Here is a 22,984-nt window from a genome sequence, read left to right on the forward strand (position 1 = left end):
TTGGTTTTAACTATCAGTCATTAAAAAAATATTTTTATAAGGTACAACTTATGATAACATCAAAAATATTAGACAACAAGGAATAAATCTAAGAGAAGATATGCAGTAATTCTATGGAGCAAATGATAAAACTTTACTGAGAGAAATTAAAGATCTACATAAATGAAGATTCATATCATGTTCATGAATTGAAAGACTCATAAATAAGTCAATTCTTTGCAAATTGATTTATAGATTCAATGTATTACCAAAATCACAACAGAATTTTCAACTATTCAGCTGATTCTAAAATGGAAATGGAAATTTAAAAGGTCATGAATAGATAAACACTCTTGTATGAAAATAAAACACAGGAGGCTTGCTCAACTAATATTAAAACTTACCATAAAATACGTTAATATTTAGGCATTGTGATTTAGCACAGGGAGTAAAACAAAGATGAACAGGAAAAGATTAAAGATCCTGCTGTATATATATATATACTATATACACGAACCCTTTATTTAGCTGTCCTGCATAATAATAGGAAAGGAACATTTTCTCAAAGTACATTGTTGGGACAATTTTTAATACTTAAAATAATACTTGGGAGATTTTTTGTTTCCTAATGAAAATAGTCCTTATGGAATCTTCTTAGCAAATTCTTATATTTCAATATGCTCAGTTTCTTAAAACGGCTCTTTCACTGTGCTGTTAAACTTAGGTAAATACTTCAACCTATAATGCTGTCAATAAAAATTTATTATTTTATTTTCAAAGGATAGAAAGTTTGGAAAATCATGATGATGCTATCTGGTGTATATTATTGCTATAAAAGTATTTATTGTTAAAAAGGTACTCAATAGGTGCAGCCTTAAAATTGTTCAATAACTATAAAACTATTTCAAAAATGATCTTATTTTTTTACCCACTGCTTAGATTCTTATCAAAAAAGAGTTGCATTTAAAAACTACATCCTTTTTTCTAATACCTAATGGCCATTATAAGGCAATCTAAAATAATGCCTCACAGTTACTTAAAAAAAAATTAATACTATTTTAATGAAACTTTGTAATGAAATTCTTTTAAATTATTAGTTTTTACTAAGGATAAAATATACTAAGCATGAAAGTTGGCATGTAGGTATTAGATACATTTTGAAGAAATGTATCTTCATTATATTAATATTGCACATTTGCTGACTCAGAAACTAGCAGTTTCAAATGGAATATATATATATAAATTTTTAAAATATATAATATATATTTGTATACTGTGTATAAATAAACATTACACATGTACAAATTTTTATTTCAGCATAATCAGTCTTTTTTTCTAAAGTAAGTTAAAAATTAGTAAATCTTGCAAACTTACCAGGGAAGCAAACTTCTCTCTCATTTTGCAAGAACTAAAACAGAATGTGGACTTTTACTTTCTAGTATACACATTTCTGTATTTTTAATTCTTTAGATAAATTTTGCTTTTATATTTCTAAATACAAAATATATTGATTTATAAATAATACAAAATAGCTTGATTATAAATGTTATTTCTATGTATTTATTAATTAAAATCTATTGATATAACTATATAACAAGATAATAAATTATTCTACTGAAAAATATTGGAAGTTTGTAAGTCAGATATTATTTGAATTATAACAAAAAATTTGCTAAGGAGTTGTTATATTAGAAGTGGTCACTGAAAATATAATGTCCTACTTTTAGGAAAGAAATACTGTTAGAGCTCTCTTCACTTTACAGAATTAGCACAGAAATCTGCTTCCAATTAAAAGAACTGTGGGAGAACCCAGCTGTATTTGGGACTTGGCAAATGTATTAAACTGTGCTCAAATGCTTTGGTTTCAGTAAAGCCTATAAAGTATTTTCTCATGTCTTTTCCTCCTTAACTTTATAACACATGTACAGAGCATGGATCTGCAACCTCTTTCTCCCTCCAGTTTCAATGATTAGAAAAAAGTTCTAATGTTCAGTGCCCTTAATATTTTTCTCTCTCGAATACACAAATGGTAAAAAAAAATATTCATGAGATCACCTGTATAAACTAAAGGATTTATATCCTGGTTGCTAGAGTGTTTAAAAAATGATTCACTTTTGATTGGAACCAAGAAACTAGGTTTTGCCAAAGGCTGATGACACTCAGGCTTGGAGTGGTTTGGATTTAGTTGGAAATATAAAAGCCAAGCAAGCAAGGAGGTTGTTTCAGGATAAAGTTCCCACAACTGCTTCTCATGACCTATGCACCAACATTTCAAAAACTAGGGTTCTAAAGCAACTTTGTTATGGGGAGAAAATTTTCTAGGGACATAAAGTCAAATTTAGAAAATACAAATATTACAAGGGGTTTTGAATTAGGAATGAATGGAATGAATATGGTATGGAAAACCACTGAAATTAATCTAGAGGATATTTAAAAAAATGATAGCATGATAGCTATCTTCAGAGGTTATGTGGTCCATTTCACCCTTAAAATAGATCAGTATGTTTCTCTTTCATTAGCTCACTCAGGAGCAGTTCTTCCATGTTCAATCTTTAGTCTCAGAAAGTTCTAGAAAAACAACATGAAATGAAAAGTACAAATGGACATCAGAGTACAAATGGTCACACTTCCTAGATTTAAAAGACCATCTATAAGGAAGTGTTGTATTTTCTTCCTTGAGATAGATAGGGGAGTAAAATAATACAATTAGCACCAACTCACTGTGTGCCAGGCACTATTCAAAACCGTTTGCATACATTAATGTATTGAATACTTTCAACAACTCTATGAGATTAGATATTACTATCCTCAACATTTTACACATGCAAAAGTGAGATATAGAAAAATTAAGTAAAAATTAAATAGGTTATATAGCTATTGCATTGTATATCTAGGATACAAACCCAAGCAGGAATCCTTGACAAACAGTGCATTTAACAGTGCGGTGACACTCTATGATATCAGGGAGCATGACAAATCAGACATAGTTTAAACTCTAAGATTTTCACTTATTAAACACTGGGACCTCTAATACCAACTATGGCATAGAACTATTCAAATTCTAAAAGGATATAAGTTCCTGGCACATTTTAAATACACAATACATGGCAATTCCCACTGATACAAATTTTTCCCCAGCCATATTATGACTCACAGTTCAGTTTTAAAGGAATGCAGAATTCCTGGTTAAACCTGGAATAGTGAACATATTTATCAGCTCTGTCTTTAAAAATTCCATTACAATGTCTATAAAAGAGTTTTTTTAAAAGAGAGGAGGATTGCCCAGGAAAACGAAAGACTGGAGAGGAGAAAGTAGCAGATTTCAATAAGAGAAGGAATCTGTTTCAAAAGAAGGTGGGCAAGTGGTGAAAGAAAACATATAGGAGAAACCTGAAATCTAAATATCTGAAAGCATAAGAAAGCCAAAGCAAATCAGCATGCACTATATACCAGTAAAAGTCTCCCAAATATGAGACACCACAAACCCTGAAGACAGAGAGTGGGTGAAATAAAAAACAGAAGAACTTAGCTGAATGTCTGTGTGGGAAGAAGTTGGATTCCTAAACTTAGCAAGAGTTATTCCACTTGAAAGAAGAGGATGAGGAGAATAGAGTTTTTCTAAAAATGTGTCTCTTTTAGTCTGTTAACTAATTTATACTGATGGAAGATAATTCAACTTGGGCCTCACTTACTTTGGAAAAGCTAACCAGCTTTTACACCACAAACAATAGGAGAAAAGAAGGGGCCCTCAAGCCTCTGTCGGTCATATCCCAATGTTTTTTGGGCAAGAAAGATCAGTTTAAAAGATTGTTCTTTCTCCCTTATTAAAGTTGTTTCAGATAACTTCAGGTGGCTTTCACATGTTTATTGGATTTCATTTTTATATTCCTTTTTTTTTCTCCATGCTTTTTTTAGGTGTTGACTTGTCTTCTAGTTTACTATCCTTTCATTTTTTTCCAATCTACTGTTAAAACCATTTATTGATATTTAATATCAGATATTGATATTTTAATTTTATTTTACAACTCTAGAATATCCATTTGAATATTTTCATAAATAGCAATTCTGTGTTGAAATTCTACATCCTTACATTTTATTTCTACTTTTCCTCAGGTGTCATTAACATTTTAATTATAATTAAAGTTACTGCCAATATGTAAATTATCTGTGCATCTACTTGGATTATCTATTCTTTCTGTTTATATTTTCCTGCCCCTTTACATGTTTAGTAATTTTTATGATATGTTGAAAATTCATGAAGGAACCACAGAGTTCCAAATAATGTTACCTTCCATCAGAAAGGGTTTGGCCTTTTCCTTTGTCAGACACATTTAGTGAGGGACTGGTGACATCAACCAATTAGGGATTGAAATCTTTCAGGGTTGGGTTGAAGTTTTGGTAAGACTCAGTTTACCTGTCGGTTAACTCCTGTTCCTAAGGCATGGCCTCCCCAGGTTTTTGACAGAAAGTCTGGCAAATATCATTTCTTCATCCCTGAAAGACTTGGGAGATCAAGCTCTGCTGTTACAGGTTTCAAGGTCAGTTCTTCAGCCACTTGACCTTCAAATCCTGGCACTTCTACTCAGGGGGAGATTAACTGTGTGTTTGAGTAAATTACCGTCTCTCTTTGGTGATTTTGTTTTCTTAATCTCCACAAGTCTGTAGGAAATTTCACTCTGCCTTTTTTGACTTAGTTCCTCAACGTCTTGAGTAGTCCCAGAACTCAGCCATGTGTTGGAGTTCTCTCAAGTTTACAGTTTATCACTCTAGCTTTCCAAGATAACTGAAAGCTTTGTTGGTTTCTTTTTTTCCTAGTAGTAGCCCTCTGCTTGGACTGAGCTGATTCTCTGCCCTCATTCAGAAATGGCCAGCACCTTAGGGAATTAAAAGCACCTGGTGATTTTCAGATCATTTCAGAATGGCTCTACCCTTTCTGATATCTAGTCCTTATTGTTCTATTATACCTTTACAAGTATTATTTTTATAATTTACCTTCCTTTTTCTGATAGCTATAATTCAGCTGTGGGTTGGGGCCCACACAGGAACAGTGAATGAATGGGAGATTACAGGCTTAAAATCTACAGGGAGATAAAATTTCTGCTTGTGCTTACTTGAACATGGATTTGACTGAGACTATTACATTTTTATGTAAATTGTCTTTTCAAAGAAACCACAAGGGAGATTTTAAAAAGGCTGTGACTTTTCAACTGTCAAAGCAACCTCAAGGTCTCCAAATCTATGCTAATAGGAAATGGACTGTGAAATCTGTATTTTTCCAAAGGAGGGCTTACATTCCAACACTCACTTAAGATATGGCCATGAGGGATAATGGATAAAAACAAACAAAAAACTTCTCAGACGGAAAATTCTAGGAGCCATGAAGGACAATAGAAAAAAACAGTTACCTCCAGAAAGCAAAATAGTAATGATAAATTTAGAAAGATCTAGCAATTCTTGCTTAGCAGGATTTGATAATTCTAATGAACTAGTGACATTATATAGTCATGGATTTTCTGAAAAAATGAAGTTTTATTGTATATTCTGTCCCACTGTATAAGAGTTTGTATGTAGAGTCAGGAAAGGTAATTAATAACTCTTCCTTTAGTTTATGACCTTCTGGATCACGATTTGCTTTATCTCACCCAATGAAGAGAATTAAACCCCCTTTGAGCTTGATCAAGTAATTAAAAAAAGATTTTGTATCATCTCATGTGGTGTAGAAAAAATGTATTTTAAATATACCAAATACAAAAACAAACAAACAAACCAAACCATGGCTCATGGGTATATGGGTGATCAGGCTATGAGAGAATGGTATTTGTCAACCAATATCCATTCTCTCATTCTGCTCTTTTAGTAACAGAACCCCTAAATATTTAACTGAATGTATACCTGCTAGGAGAAATCATGTAAATAAGAAAATCCTCTTGGATGTGAACAGAAACGGTGCAAAATGTGAGCAGAAAAGTACACAGCCTTGAAAGGAAGCCATTTGTCTTCAACTTCTTCCTCTTCTCCTTATGCCAGTGTAGAAGTAAGCCAGTTTTGTCTATGCAGACAAGAGAAACATTCAAGGGCATGGTAAAGTAGAAACATAAAAGAAACTTGGGACTCTGAATGACCTCAATGGGCAGAGTGTCTCTGTCTATCCCCTTTCTGCAGCCCCCTCCCCTGCCCCCAACCCCACAGCCACAATAGATTGTCATCTTGGACTTTTACTGGAGAGACATAAAGCGTCTGTCTTATTTAAGCCATTGCCCATTTGGTCTCTGTTAAAGCACTGAAATCAATATTCTACTTAATATATAAGCTTTGTAAAATTATATGTTTTTAAAAATATGTGCAATTACAATTTATTATTTTGATAAAGCTAAAATTATACTTTATAAGAAAAAAAGAAATGCTAACCCCCCAAAATTTTGAGTACATCAAATTTTTCTAAATTATATATAATTACCTTAGTGTTATTTTGCTAAAGCTAAATAACATTTTATGATCTGTTTATAGAGACATCATTCATAAAGGACTTTCAGATATGCCTACTTTAATGTTCTTAGTATCATTTATTAAGAATTATGATATTCATGGCCATAGTCAAGATTAATTATCTTGAGAGAATTCCCTATTGTGGAGTATCCAAGCTTCAACTACCTTCAAAGGTAATATGATGTTAATGGAAAGAGTGAATGTCTTGGAAGTCAAAGGAACCAGTCAAGTTCTAACTCCACCCACCCCATTCTTTTCAGCAGTGTGCCCAAAGGCAAATAACAGATTCTCTTTGAACCTCACTGTCCTCATCTATATTTTGAAGATAATAGTTGCCTATCTTTTTTACAAGATAATGTCAGTCAGGCTCAAATAAAATAATATATATGAAAGTAATTTGCAAGTGTAGTAAATCAAATGTTATAAGCCTTAGAAAATAAGTGAATGGTAACTCAATAGATGATGAGCCTAACTTTCAGAAGAAGTTACTTCTAGGGTAGGATGAGGGATAATCTGCAGCAGCAGAACAAGAACAAGCAGTCAATGAAACTAGCTCTAAAGGTAAAAAGCAGGTAATGTCCAAATTCAGATAAAAAGCTAAAATGTTTTAAATGTATTTATTACAAATAACATGAAGCTACATGGAGTTAAACAGCATTTGTTTCTCAAAATAACATGAATAAGACATTTTAATCGATTTCATTGAGTATCAAATATATTGCAGGATTTGGAACTTGCTGGGAAAACACCATCACTCTCCTGAAAATTTTTGATCTAAGACTAGAGGAAGGTCCTTTCCCAGCAGTTCCTTCCCTCTCTGAATAAGTAATGGACACTTTCTTGAACTGCTTCTCATCTCACAAATAGTCAGGGTCTGGGTGCTGACTCAAGTCTTGAATCTCCCAGGACAGGAATGACCACTCCTGCTTCCCCTCTGCTCTTTTCTCCCATCCCACAGCTTATAAAAGCTGGTAATTCTATTGTGGTAAGTTCCTTTTAAATGAATAAACAGGCATCCTTTCATCTGTTGACTTTATTCTCACATGCTTCTAATATTTTCCAGCTTAGTGAGAGACCATGTCCAGAGCTTGATGCTGAAAGGCTAAGACCAAAATGGCTGATAAATTTTTCTTCTTAATGGGTATTGCAGAGTGATCTGAAGGGATAATTTAGTTTCTTTTAGAAGGTAAGTTAAGAAAGGGACTGGAATTGGTTTACACTCCCTTGGTTCTTTTTCTTCCCTCAGTATTTCTTGTTTTCAGTTTTGACAGCTGAGGTCTAGAAGGTACTTGATAACTTTTTTTTTTGAGATTTTATTTATTTATCTGACAAACAGAGAGACAGAGAACACAAGCAGGGGAAGCTGCAGAGAGAGAGGGAGAAGCAGGCTCCCCGCCAAGCAGGGAGCCCGACGCAGGGCTCCATCCCAGGACCCTGGGATCATGACCTAAGCGGAAGCAGATGCTTAACCAACTGAGCCACCCAGGCGCCCCAGTACTTGGTAAATTCTGATAAAGATAATTGCAAAAGAAGAATCTATTAGGAACCAACCATCCTGCAGCTAAAACTGTTTCATTTAGTTAGTCAAGGTAACTCTGGAGTTAAAGACTTAGTTAATTCCAATAGATTTTTCCCCTTCACTATGAGACAAATGAAATATGATGAAATAAATAAAAATCATATATGAGGATGGAGAAAAAAAACACAGCTTTACAATGGTGGCAATTATTATGAAAAGTATCTTAGTAGATACACAACCTTCTTAATATAAAAAGGAGTCATAGGACTATTGGAGGTAAGAGCACTAAAGCAAAGTTAAACTTGTTAAAGTGAAACAAGTAGATGGCATTTAAAAAAAAACTATCGGGGTACTTGGGTGGCTCAGTCAGTTAAGTGCCTGACTCTTGATTTCGGCTCAGGTCAAGATCTCAGGGTCATGGGACTGAGCCACAGGTTCTGTGCTGGGTGTGGAGCCTGCTTGGGAGTCTCTCTCTGCCCCTCTCCCCTCCAAAAGTATGAATTGAACGAATAGATGAAAATGTCTTTCTCCCAAAAATCACCCCAATATACTAACAAACAATATATTACTTCAAAATGCAAATCCAAATAATGAAATTGAAGGCTAATTAAAGAACTACAATGGGCAGAAATTACTTCTCAAAGTACATTTTCTAAATTATGTAATTATCACTGATTCTTTTGAACTTAATATGTTTTTATTCATAATGCAAAAAGAATCTTGGCATATTTATTCTGGATGCTTTTGTTCCCTAAAACAGAATTAATATCCCCAAATCAGTTTGTGTTCAGGTAATTTTAGTCATAGATACAGTAAGTATGCCACTAAGTTTTAAAACCCATACTGTACTCACTCACCTGAATTTAATTATAATTTGAACAATTTAGTTTCATTTCTTCTTAATAGAACACCATGGAAAAAATATTAATAAAGAAATAAGAAATTATTTCTCTTTTTAGATATTTTAAACCCTTCCAACTAAGTTTTCCCAATCAAATTTTTAAAAACTGAACCCTTAACATTCGCATTCTGCATTATCACAAATAACACTATCATATTTCCTAACTGTCGTCATGTTTTTGCTGATCTCACTTGATATGTTTCAGTGACATAGGATCGTATCCTTTCCCTCATACCATAAGATTTTTTTCTTAAAAATTGTACAACACTTGAGTAGTAAGAGAGAAAGAAATAGGGGAACATTTACCCATAAATGTCAACTTTTATCTTTCTCTTTAAAGCAATACCCAATTCTCCAGCAATTTGTCTCAGCTCTGCCTTCGAAATCAACCCCCAATTCAACCATGTCCTATAGAGTCTAAGCTACCACCATAGAACACATGCCTGTCCCAAGCTACTTAACACAAATTGCCTGCTATCCATTGTATTAGTCTGCTAGGACTACCATAACAAAATATGACAGACTGGATGGCTTACATAACAGAGACTGATTTTCTCACCATTCTGGAGGCTGGAAGTCTAAGATCAAAATGCTGGCAGGGTTGGGCTCTTCTGAGACCCTCCCCTTTCAGTTTGCAGATGGCCAGCCTCTTGTTGCCCCTTCACACGTGGTCATTCTTCTGGGCACATATCTCTCTGGTGTCTTTTCTGTGCATCCTAATCTTCTGTTCTAAGGACACCAGTCAGATTGGATTATGGCACATTCTAATGGCCTCAATTTAATTTAATTATCTCTTTTAAGGTTCTACCTCTAAATATAGTCACATTCAGATGTTTGGGGGTTATCAACATATGCATTTTGAGGGGAAACAATTCAGTCTATAACATGCGTGCACATGTACACACACAAACACCCATAAAATACACATACACAGATATGTATATTTTACATATACTAATAAAAAAAGAAAAAATAAAAATAAAAAGAATAAAATAAAATACACATACACAGAGATGATTTCATTATTGGTGATAGTTACATACTAAAAAGATGCTATAAACACTAAATTAGCATATACGAAACCATTGCTCCTAGGGGAAATGCAGGGTTATATTCCTGCATGCCTCTGGTCACATTTTAGTCAATCCATCAATACATACCCTTGTTTCATGTGTATTTCTATAAAGACACTTTATTTAACATATATTTCTTACAGGGGCACCTGGGTGGCTCAGTCGGTTAAGTGTCTGCCTTCAGCTCAGGTCATGATCCCGAGGTTCTGGGATCAAGCCCTTCATCAGGGTCCCTGCTCAGTGAGGAGCCTGCTTCTCCCCCTCCCTCTGCCCCCTCACACCCACCCCCACTTGTTTGTGCATGCTCTATTTCTCTCTCTCTCAAATAAATAAATAAAATCTCTAAAAAAAAAAAGCACAATTACATGGTCCTTGAATGACTTAAAGCCAGAGGCTTTGGAGGACTTTTGCATAATATAGGTTTGTTTGCCAATGTCATTGTAAAACAAACCAGTCTCAGCAGTATCAAGAACCTATTCTTCTTCCACGTAATCCTTTTCCTGTATAACTTGTAGCAGGTATTTTTAAAAATTCCTAAGCCTCCTGATCTGCAGAACTTGCTTTGCCTGCAAGTTTAAGATTTTTTATACCACATTTCCTTTTGAAATGTGTGAACCAGCTAGCACTAGCTGAGAAGGGTTTAACATTTTCCTGACCCTGGGTAACATGACTGTAAATTTCTATGGCCTTTCGCCTCACAACAATCCTGTCTACCATTCCTTTTTTATTGCTGTCATCTCATTAACCCACAAATTGACTTCTCATCTTTTCCATAGCTTCATCATTCCCTATAGATATTACTTTAGCACTTTCCAGAGCTGTTTCACATACAGATTGGCAAACATCCTTCTCCTTTTTCTGGATGCTTCGTACTGTTGATTCCTTAACATTTAACTCGCAACCAAGAGCGCTATAACTCATACCTGAACGGAGCTGATCTAACACATAGATTTCTTCTATAAGGCACATCATAGCCTTCTTGCACTCAGTAACACCGGAGAGTACTTTAGCACTCTGCATGGGACCAATTTTAAACAATAAAATCACTAACAACAAGCTCAAAAGTGCAAACAACATGGCACCAAATAGACCACAGAAAGGACATAGTTTACTGTCTGAGAGCTGAAACAGGGGAGCAGAGAGAGAGTTCTCTTGTTTGATCTCAATTGGGAACGTACACAGCGTACATCTCAAATTATTTGCCATTCTGAACATGTACATGTCTGTGGATGACTGGGGCTTACAAATACATTTTACCAAGTAGGCAAATTCACAAATAGGAAACCTGCAAATAATGAGGATCAACTATATATATAAATATATATTTATATTTATATAATTTATATAAAAAACTAATTTTACCCTCACCTCTGCTGCCATAGTCTATATTGAATACAACTGCCAGAATAATTCTAAAATACAAGTTAGATAATGTTACTCCTCAAAACCCTCAGAATAAAAGCCAATGTGTTGACAATGCCCTATAGGGTCCCCCACAACTAGACCTTGCCTATTGCTTTGAGCCCATTTCCAGCAGCTTTTTCCTGTCACCATGCTGGCCTCCCTGCTGTTACTTAAACTTGCCAAGTACCCTTGGGTGTCCCATACCTGTCCTTGCTACTCCCTGTACCTGCAAAGCCTTCCTTCTAAGTGTTTGTGTGACTCTCTCTCATCTCATCTATTTATTCAGGTCTTTCCAAACCACCCTGTTTGAAACAGCCCTTTATCCCCATTCCCTTTTCCTTTTTCTGTCTTCTTTATTCTCCAGAGCACTTATCAGCATCTAATTGGTTATAGGTTTTACTTTTACCTGTGGAGGTCACTGTTCTTACTCCCCGTTGCTCTATGAGGTCAAAGAGTCTTCTTTTTTTTATAAGCCCACTGCCTAGAACAGTGCCTGGTATATTTGGATGCTTAATAAATATTTGTTAATAAATAATTGAAGGAATGAGATGTATTTAGTTAAATTTATTTAAAATTATAGATAAAAGAAGAAGTACAAAGTTGTGGAAAATATGCAAACTTTTATAAATTTTGTCTAAATTCACTTTATATACTAAGTTTTGTTTAGATCAAAATTAAAAACCCTTCTGGTTAAGATAGAAAATAAAAAAGTCTGAAAAAATTGGCCATAACAATATTTACTGAATGGTTGGGAAGCTTTTGCTTTGACTTTCAAATCAAAATTTCAACGAATGAGTTCAACTTTTACTTGAGTACCATATAATCCTCACTTTTCCCTCTTTCCTATTGTTTTAGGAGGATAACACCTTCTGAAGGCCTTTTTTTGTTATAACCAGTAAATCTAGCAAGGAGACTCCCAGTTTGTATTTCTAACTAATAAATATATTTCCTGTAACTTACTCATCAAAACATAAGTGCAGGATGAGTTAATTCTCTAGACTTTTGGAGAAAAAATTTTCAAAGATAGTATCTAAAATGAGATATCTGTTGTGGTTTATTGTGCCAAAACCATTTTGCTGAGCAATCTGATTGTAGCTTCCCTTCAATTAAACTGATAAATGTATTTCAGCCAACTTCTCTTCAACTTGATTCCTGCTTTCTTTATTTTGGGTTCTGTAAGAATCAAGAAAATCTATTTGCTTGAGTTCTATTTAAAAACAAACAAAATGAGTTACTCTTCTATAAGTTTAGAATAAAAAATACTCAGGATACAAAGTGCCTTATGCAGGAATAGAGCATCATCTAAAGGGATTCTTAATTATGTTTGTAGGAACATCAAATATATTTGCAGGAACTTGATCCAAACCCCAGTATGTATATCTGACATTGTGTGGCCAAGCATTTTAGATTGACATACTGAGTTCCTACTACATTTTTTTCTGGTACTAATGAATTTTTATTTGATTTTGCTGGGGAAAAGGTCTATATCAAGAAGGAGATTTATTTTCATTGTATGGTTAATCATTTATGATTAATTTCTCAAGAAAAATAAAAACATAATAAAACAAAATACATAAAGCTCTGAAATTAGATGTCTTGTAATTCTTTTTCAGTTGATAATCAACTAGTATATGATGAGAAAGTAGTAAAAGTTTAGAAAGAAAAAAGAACATGTCTTTTAAATCTTTTCCTCATACTATAACTTTGAAAATCTCAAAGATTAAAAAAGTATGAAATAAAAAATTTACAATTCTACCCTTACCTTTGTCTCTGAGCTGTGAAATGAGGAAGACACAAAGTCAAAATGAAGAAGCAGATCTGTTAACTTTGCTGTTTTCCTACCCTGAGAATTTAATGAAAACAACTGGACCTGTGACAGCACATTTTGATCACACTTTAGCTGGTGGAATAAAAGAAACATGAATTTTAGGATAAAACTATTATATCATCTTAGATTTTATGTTATTCAAGAAGGGAAATTCATTCATTTACTTCATAGTGATTATTCTCCAATATGTCATAGTATGAAAAATTGAAGGCAATTCTGACTATATGGCAGGCATTGTGCTCATGTCTCTGAAGTAGGAAACTATTACTAAGCCCATTTGTTGGAGCGGAAATTCATGCTGAGAAAAGTCCAGTGACTTGTGCAGAGGAATAGAAACAGAATTTCCACTCAGCTGTCTATCTTCAGAGACAAGGTCTATCCTTAGAGCATCCTGATCCACTGCCCCTGTGTATCAGCATTAGGCTCCATGTCAAGCACAGAAGGATGGTCACATTAAAATCCTAACTTCAAAAACTTACAGTTTGACAGGAAAAGACTATAGTCATTGTGATCTAAATTTCAGGAAGATATTTAATCCATTATATTCTTGTAGACAAGATTAGGCAGTGTCAGCTTAATAAGAATACAGTTAGGAAGACAGAGCAATGATGAGACCTTGAACTCAAAATACTTACTATACACCAGGCGTTTTACTAACTTAGCTTATGTAATTCTAACAATAGCTTCTCAAGCTTCTCCCTTAAGACCAAACAAAAAACAAAAAGCTACAGAGAACGCACACAGATAAAGCACATAGCTGTTCATTAATTCTTGGGGCATACCATGTTTTACACCAACAAACGTGTAAATGGCTGGATGGCCATTCCTACAAGTGTGGGGCCAATGGACAGTCAATGAGATGTTTCTAGTAGCATACTGCCAGACTTCATCTTCTATCTTGATGCACTTAAGGATTCATTATTCCTCTTAAATAGGAATGGAGGAGAGCTCAAAGAGGTATGAGGGAGACACAAAAATCACATATTTGGTGACAGAGTCAGGGATTAGATTCAATACTCAGAACAATGATTCAAATCTAAGAAAGTTAAATTTAACAGGAATAATTGTAAAATTCAGCTATTAGAATTTGAAAAACAAAACAGCAAGGGTACAGAAAAGCATCGTAGAGTAAGCATGACTGATACAGTTTTTACTGTACTTCAAGTTCCATATCGGTCAATAATGTGATGTGTGACAGCAGGCAAAATATCCAGTATAAACTGAAGCTAAACAAATAAAGAGAACAAAGAAGGCAAAAACTCCACGGTCATAGGCCCTTGTACATCACCAATGAGACATTTGTTCAGTTTAGGACATTTTTGCAAATTAAAAATGATCCATCTTGTTATAGGAGAGATTTATGCATTTTGAAGAATGTTGAAATTTGATTTCTGAGGTTCCTTACAACTCATAATTGTGTTAAACCCTTATGCTATGGGAAATTCTCTTCTTTTGTTCTTGTTATACTCACCAAAATGTAAAGTGTTACTTCTTCAACTCTAACCTAATGGTCTATAAGTAATTCCCTGTTTAATTTCATCCAAATCTTCAATCACTCTGGATCTAGATGAGATATAAGAAAGGGAAAGCCTATCACATGATAATCTGTGGTCAATTTGGGGAGACTTGTAGTGTAGCCTATCAGTTACCATCTGAAGAGGATGAATGATGGCACTTGACAAAGATGTTAGCAAGGTGGAATTTTTCTTTAAGTGTTTTGTAGGTTCATTAGTTATAAGTAAAATATTAAAAAGAAATGTTTCATCTTTAATCTTATATGGTAAAACAGTATTAAAAAATACAAACCTCTTTCAAGTCTGCTCAGATGTCACCTACGTTGATCACCCTATTTAATGCTACAAATATCCTCTCCAATTCTTTTTTCTTAGCTCTTATTACCTCCTAACACTTTTTTCCTGTTTATTGTTTATTGTCTGTCTCATTCCACTAGCATGTAAGTTCCATGAGGTGATGGCTTTGGTCTGTTTGTTACCAATAATTCTCAGGCACATATGAACGAATACATTTATAATACCAGCTGACATGTTTTGAGTGCTTACTACACAATGACCAATGTTCTAAATGCTTTACTGATTGTATTTGTTATGTATCAGTTACAGAGAGAAGAATCTGCACCCTACATTTTAAACCCCAAATGATTTATTGCTGGGTGTTAAATGGCTTACAGAATCACCAGGAGGGGGAAAAAAACACTTTATTTTGAATTTTCAGGAAGAACTCCTAAAGCCACAGTTCAGGACGAGGCCATGGGAGAAACCATTGCTCCTTCTACAATAGGTAGCTGCCTCGAACATTGGGAAGTTTCCAGTAGCTTCCACTAGTTTCCAGCTAGCCCCAAAACCACATCATCACAGACATAATGGGTTAGCCACCAAGATTAATAAACTGACAAAATCAGAGTCATTACCAACAGGAAACCACATCTGCTATTGCTGGATTCAAGACTGAACCTTATTTGCTAGATTATCCACAGCACAACTAGGAACTCGTTCTCTCTTCTGAACTGTTAATATTCTTCATTTCTTTTCCATCCTACTCATCTGTTCTGTTATTCTTTGCTACAGACTGACTTTTCTGTCCCCAATTCAGCTATAGAAAACTACAGCTTTTGACAGCTCCTGAATTTTGCACATCCCAATCCAGGCACTCAGAAAAACTGAGCTGGCTCCCAATCCCAATTACAAAATCAAGGGAAAAATATCAATTAGGTAAGATGGTCACTGCTGATTAACACTCACCACTGTATTTACAGGGGCCATATGGTAAGCAGGATTATGTTTTATGGAAGTGCCAATATGAATGGAGAGGAATAAAAGGGGGAAATTCCAAGACAAGAAGGTACAGTGGTAAACATAATAAAAATATGGATCTGCCAAATACTTCCCAACATGACTCACTGAAGCTACAGACTGCAGAGATAAAGTGTAGCATGCCTTCAAATAGCAATAGTTGAGCTTTCGAATCCTTTTTAATTAAGATTATGGGTTGCCTTGCTCTTTCTCTAAACTTGACACAAGCTCATTTCCTGACACTAAGTGGCCAAGACTTCTAAATGGCTCCAAGGAGAACCCTAACAAACCCAGGGGAGGGTAACAAACATAAGGAATGTGACTGAAAAAAATTTATCATCTCTATACCTTCCAGAGAAATAAAAATGAAAAACATAATTGTGAAATAGGAGTGTAAAGGTTGGGTAAAATGTAGAAAAGCATGAGATAAATTCTTTCAATCTATATTGAGAACTTTTTTAAAAATAAATTTTTCAAGAATTCCTTCAAATTTTCATAATTATTTTAAAGTTCTATTGCAATGCAGTCAATTTCTAACTAACAAATGACTGTAAGAAGAACATGTCATACATATCATATACGAATTCAAGGGTTAAATAGCAAAATGCAAGAACTGGACCTCAGCTGCTATAGATTTTTGAGGCTGTTTGCCTCTCTGTTTTTTCTTTAATTATAAAAAACACTGAGAAATACCCCTATTTTTTAAAAGTGATTTTAGAAAAGACAATAACCACAGTTAACATCAAGAACACAAGTAATACATGACTTTAGGAAATGAGTCTCCACACCGGATACATCTGGGTATCTCTGAAGATTAGAGTGATGCACTTCTGCCTGCATTCAAGTCCTGGTCCAAGCTGGACTGTAGAAGAGCCACCAAATAGTTAATGGTGAAACCATTTCGTTTTAGTGCTGGAGGCTAATATAAATTATATCCAACACTGAAAGCTAAAAGGCTCAATAGCCAGCTCAAATATCCTAGGAAAAACAGTATGTATGCAATCGCATTCCTATTACAAATACTAGATGGCTTTATCAACCATCATGATGAATCTACCTTAAAGCCTACTCCACAATGTCCTCAAATTTAATGAATCCTACCTGTCCAGGTCAGACTCCCATTTCTTCAGATTTCCAAACATCCTCCATTAACACCTAAAGCTTTTAGACTCTCAGTTACTGCTTAATAGATTTTACAATGATGAATCTTGTCTAATAAATGAAAATATATCTTTGCCCAGAGGCAGAAGAAATGTGATGTTCTATTTTAAACAAAGCAATACATAAATATTTTTTAAATGTAGCTTGTTTCCCTATATCTTAGAGTATACATTAAAATGTCTAATACGTGAACCTCTGCCCCTGAAATAACTACTGTTACAGATATTAAAGGAAAATTGTCACAGGCATAAATTACTTGTAGTTAACAAGTAAAATGACAACATTCAGGAAAGAGAAATATTTTCTGGGCTTTACTTTTCCTATAGAGAGCTATTTAATTGCAGGCTACAGAGAGAAACTTTTCTATAACATGCTTTTATAGACACTGCTTTAGCTTATAGCTAATTAAAATATAATATTAAAAACTGGGGAAAGGGTTCTTTATATGTTAAATGTAACTTCAAATGAAGTTCTTTAGAAGTGTAATAGAAAGCATAAAAGCAACTAATAGACTTTGTAACACAAATTCCAAGGACAATTAACAATGAGCTTGCTAAGATACACTTTGAAAAAAATCTTCACCAAAGCAAAATCCAAAGTTGAAAACAAGTATTCTTGATTCATAAATATATCAGAGAAAGAAAGAAATTCAATTGTATGGTTTCCCTTGATAAATTCTGTTTAGTAATTATTATGTCTAAATATCAGAACTTATAAGGCAAATCAGCATTATTGAGTAGTATTTTGGAGATAATAATTTCTTGATAAAGTTCAAAGATTAATATGTATTCACTCAACAAATTTATCCTGAGTACCTATTCTGTACTGGGCATTATTCTAGATACTGGAAATAAAGCAATATACAAATAGAACAAACATTTCCTGGTCCTGCATAGTGAGTAGAAATAGATATTAAATATTCACACACACACACACAATATATGTGTGTGTAGAAAGGTAAGTATATTTTGTGAAACTTTGTTTTAGGGACATATATATGTGTATTTATGTGTCTGCACATATACTGAATGATGATGCAAAATTCATTTCTTACTGTGATCAAAAAAACACAAAAGCTACTGATCTAGTAAATAAATGTGGTTGGATATGTTTGCAGAAGACCATGAAGATTAGACATATTAGGAATTTCAGGCAGACACCAAATGTTTTTAAGCAGGAAGCAATATTATGATCATATTTCTATTTCTAAAACATCCTTTGCATGTTATCTGAAAAATGGATTATAGAGGAACATGAGCAGTAGCAGGAACACCAGTGAAGATATTACCATTCAGCCTGAAATGACAGAATTTAATAAAGACAGTAGAGATGGAGGGAGGTGGACAAATTTCATATACATTGGGGAGGTTGAGATGAAAGGACTTTTAAGAGATGCACACACACAAAAGGAAATGAGGGAGGAAGGTGGAAAGATAAGGAGAAAAATGGCAAATCTCAAGCATCATCATACTTCCAAACTTTGTTTAGTGTAGACCATTTTCAAGATCATTTACAGGGTGCCTTGGTGGCTCAGTTGGTTAAGTGACTGCCTTCGGCTCAGGTCATGATCCTGGAGTCCCTGGATCAAGTCCCACATCGGGCTCCTTGCTTGGCAGGGAGTCTGCTTCTCCCTCTGACCCTCCCCCCTCTCATGTGCTCTCTCATTCTCTCTCTCTCAAATAAATAAATAAAATCTTTAAAAAAAAAAGATCATTTACAATAAACCCCCTCTGGTTATGGAGGTGTAATATTAATCATCAGCTATGGGATCCACACAGCAAGGGAATCCTTTTCAACTCTGTCAGAAATGACCTATTTTGGAGCACCTGGGTGGCTCAGTTGGTTAAGCATCTGACTCTTGATTTCGGCTCAGGTCATAATCTCAGGGTCGTGAGATCAAGCCCCACGTCAGGCTGTACACTGGGCATGGAGTCCACTTATGATTCTCTTTCCCTCTCCTTCTCCTTCTGTCCCTCCCCCGACCCCGCTTGTGCGTGCATGTGCGCTCTCCCTCTCATTCTCTCTCAAAGAGAAAAAAAAGACCTATTTTGCATTGCAACGCAATGGAGCCCAGGGCCTGATGGCTTCCCAGGGGAATTCTACCAAACACTTAAAGAAGAATTAATACCTATTCTTCTGAAACTGTTCCAAAAAATAGAAATGGAAGGAAAACTTCCAAACTTGTTTTATGAGGTCACCATTACCTTGATCCCAAAACCAGACAAAGACCCCATCAAAAAGGAGAATTACAGACTAATATCCTTGATGAACATGGATGCAAAAATTCTCACCAAAATACTTTCCAATAGGATCCAACAGTACATTAAAAGGATTATTCACCACGACCAAGTGGGATTTATCCCTGGGCTGCAAGGTTGGTTCAACATCTGCAAATCAATCAAGGTGACACAATACATTAATAAAAGAAAGAACAAGAACCACATGATCCCCTCAATAGATGCAGAAAAAGCATTTCACAAAGTACAGCATCCTTTCTTGATCAAAACTCTTCAGAGTATAGGGATAGAGGGTACATACCTCAATATCACAAAAGCCATCTATGAAAAATCCACAGCAAATATTCTCAATGGGGAAAAACTGAGAGCTTTCCCCCTAAGGTCAGGAACATGGCAGGGATGTCCACTATCACCACTGCTATCCAACATAATATTAGAAGTCCTAGCCACAGCAATCAGACAACAAAAAGAAATAAAAGGCATCAGAATCGGCAAAGAAGTCAAACTCTTACTCTTTGCAGAGGAGATGATACTTTATGTGGAAAACCCAAAAGACTCCACCCCAAAACTGCTATAACTCATACAGGAATTCAGTAAAGTGGCAGGATGCAAAATCAATGCACAGAAATCAGTGGCATTCCTATACACCAACAACAAGACAGAAGAAAGAGAAATTAAGGAGTCGATCCCATTTACAATTGCACCCAAAACCATAAGATACCTAGGAATAAATCTAACCAAAGAGGCAAAGAATCTGTACTCAGAAAACTATAGAATACTCATGAAAGAAATTGAAGAAGACACAAAGAAATGGAAAAACGTTCCATGCTCATGGATTGGAAGAACAAATATTGTGAACATGTCAATGCTACCTAGAGCAATCTACACATTTAATGCAATCCCTATCAAAATACCATCCACTTTTTTCAAAGAAATGGAGCAAATAAATTTAAAATTTGTATGGAACCAGAAAAGACCCCAAATAGACAGAGGAATGTTGAAAAAGAAAAGCAAAGCAGATGGCATCACAATTCCGGACTTCAAGCTCTATTACAAAGCTGTCATCATCAAGACAGTATGGTACTGGCACAAAAACAGACACCTAGATCAATGGAACAGAATAGAGAGCCCAAAAATGGACCCTCAACTCTATGGTCAACTCATCTTCGACAAAGCAGGAAAGAATGGCCAATGGAAAAAAACAGTCTCTTCAACAAATGGTGTTGGGAAAATTGGATAGCCACATGCAGAAGAATGAAACTGGACCATTTCCTTACACCACACACAAAAATAGACTCCAAATGGTTGAAAGACCTCAATGTGAGACAGGACTCCAGCAAAATCCTAAAGGAGAACACAGGCAGCAACCTCTTTGACCTCAGCCACAGCAACTTCTTCCTAGAAACATCGCCAAAGGCAAGGGAAGCAAGGGCAAAAATGAACCATTGGGACATCATCGAGATAAAAACTTTTGCACAGCAAAAGAAACACTCAACAAAACCAAAAGACAACTGGCAGAATAGGAGAAGATATTTGCAAATGACATATCAGATAAAGGGCTAGTATCCAAAATCTGTAAAGAACTTATCCAACTCAACACCAAAAGAACAAATGATCCAATCAAGAAATGGGCAGAAGACGTGAACAGACATTTTTCCAAAGAAGACATCCAAATGGCCAGCAGACACATGAAAAAGCACTCAACATCGCTTGGCCTCAGGGCAATCCAAATCAAAACCTCAATGAGATACCACCTCACACCAGTCAGAATGGCTAAAGTTAACAAGTCAGGAAATGACAGATGTTGGCGGGGATGCAGAGAAAGAGAAACCCTCCTACACTGTTGGTGGGAATGCAAACTGGTGCAGCCACTCTGGAAAACAGTATGGAAGTTCCTCAAGAAGTTGAAAATAGAGCTACCCTATGACCCAGCAATTGCACTACTGGGCATTTACCCCAAAGATACAAATGTAGTGATCTGAAGGGGTATGTGCACCCCAATGTTTATAGCAGCAATGTCCACAATAGCCAAACTATGGAAAGAGCCAAGATGTCCATCGACAGATGAATGGATAAAGAAGATGTGATATATATATATATAATGGAATATTATGCAGCCATCAAAAGCAATGAAATCTTGTCATTTGCAATGACGTGGATGGAACTGGAGGGCATTATGCTGAACAAAATAGTCAATCAGAGAAAGACATGTATCATATGATCTCACTGATATGAGGAATTCTTAATCTCAGGAAACAAACTGAGGGTTGCTGGAGTTGTGGGGATTGGGAGGGATGGGTGGCTGGATGATAGACATTGGGGAGGGTATGTGCTATGGTGAGCACTGTGAATTGTGTAAGACTATTGAATCACAGACCTGTACCTCTGAATAATACATTATATGTTAAAAAAAAAAAAAAGAAGATAGTAGGAAGGGAAAAATGAAGGGGGGAAAATCGGAGGGGGAGACGAACCATTAGAGACTATGGACTCTGAGAAACAAACTGAGGGTTCTAGAGGGGAGGGGGTGGGAGGATGGGTTAGCCTGGTGATGGGTATTAAAGAGGGCACATTCTGCATGGAGCACTGAGTGTTATGCACAAACAATGAATCATGGAACACTACATCAAAAACTAATGATGTAATGTATGGTGATTAACATAATAAAAGAAAAAAAAAGAAAATTAACTCCAAATCATAACCACTATAGCTTGGTGTGTGGAAAGTCCAATACTGATCCACTTCCAGGGCTTTCTCTGATCTCCTAGAAGTCATACAAAATCACAGAAAAATCTCTATGTGGTCCTATGTGGTCTAGGACATAGGGAGGTCCGTGGTTCTCAGACCTTAGCACTCGCCCCTGCTAGAACTTTTTTTTTTTTTTTTGCATTGATTGATTGAGGTATAATTGGCATCATATTATATTAGTTTTAGGTGTACAATGTAATGATTCAGTATTTGTCTATATTGCAAAATGATCACCACAACAAGTCCAAGTAACATCTGTCACCATACATAGTTACATTTTTTTCTTGTGATGATAAATTTTAAGATCTACTCTGCTAGCTACTTTCAAAGGTGCAATACAATATTAACCAGTCACCATGCTATACATTACATTCCCATGACTTATTCACTGCCAGAACTCTTGACGTAGATCCATAGGGAGGCAGGAATTGTCATTCATGTTGTGCTCAGCCCTGAAGGCCATCAAAGACAGATAACCTGGTGTTAACCTTATATTGTGTTCTGCCATCTCTGTGATACCTTATTCACATTGCTTCCAAGAACCTAAAGCCTTTCTTCTCCACCAGCCTAGAGAAATATTTGTTCCTCATATCAGCAGTGGGTCTTCCATTTTTACTGCTAGAAGATTCACTCTTTCCCATTCTTTGGTAAGATCGCCTAGTTCTCCTTCAAGAGTTAAGAAATTAAAAATCAAAACCTGCTGGTTCTCTCCCAAGTGGCCCATTCTGTCCATCAATCCCTTTCTTTTTTTTCCTATGCTGAAACATAGTCTCTGGGAATGAGGTAACATAGAAGTGACCACCACCTAAAGTGGGCTGGGGAAGAAGGAAACATTCTA

The 22,984-nt window shown here is 35.4% G+C and overlaps 1 protein-coding gene across 4 annotated transcripts in view; it reads right to left on the reverse strand.

Annotated features, from left to right (window-relative positions):
- Positions 1-22,984, reverse strand: part of LOC123863282 (uncharacterized) — a 691,187-nt gene that overhangs the window by 582,954 nt on the left and 85,249 nt on the right. The window lies entirely within an intron of this gene.

Source organism: Mirounga angustirostris, unplaced genomic scaffold (genome assembly GCF_029215605.1).
Source record: "Mirounga angustirostris isolate CCGP_5_RB_7025 unplaced genomic scaffold, mMirAng1.0.hap1 SCAF_1, whole genome shotgun sequence".
NCBI lineage: Eukaryota > Metazoa > Chordata > Mammalia > Carnivora > Phocidae > Mirounga > Mirounga angustirostris.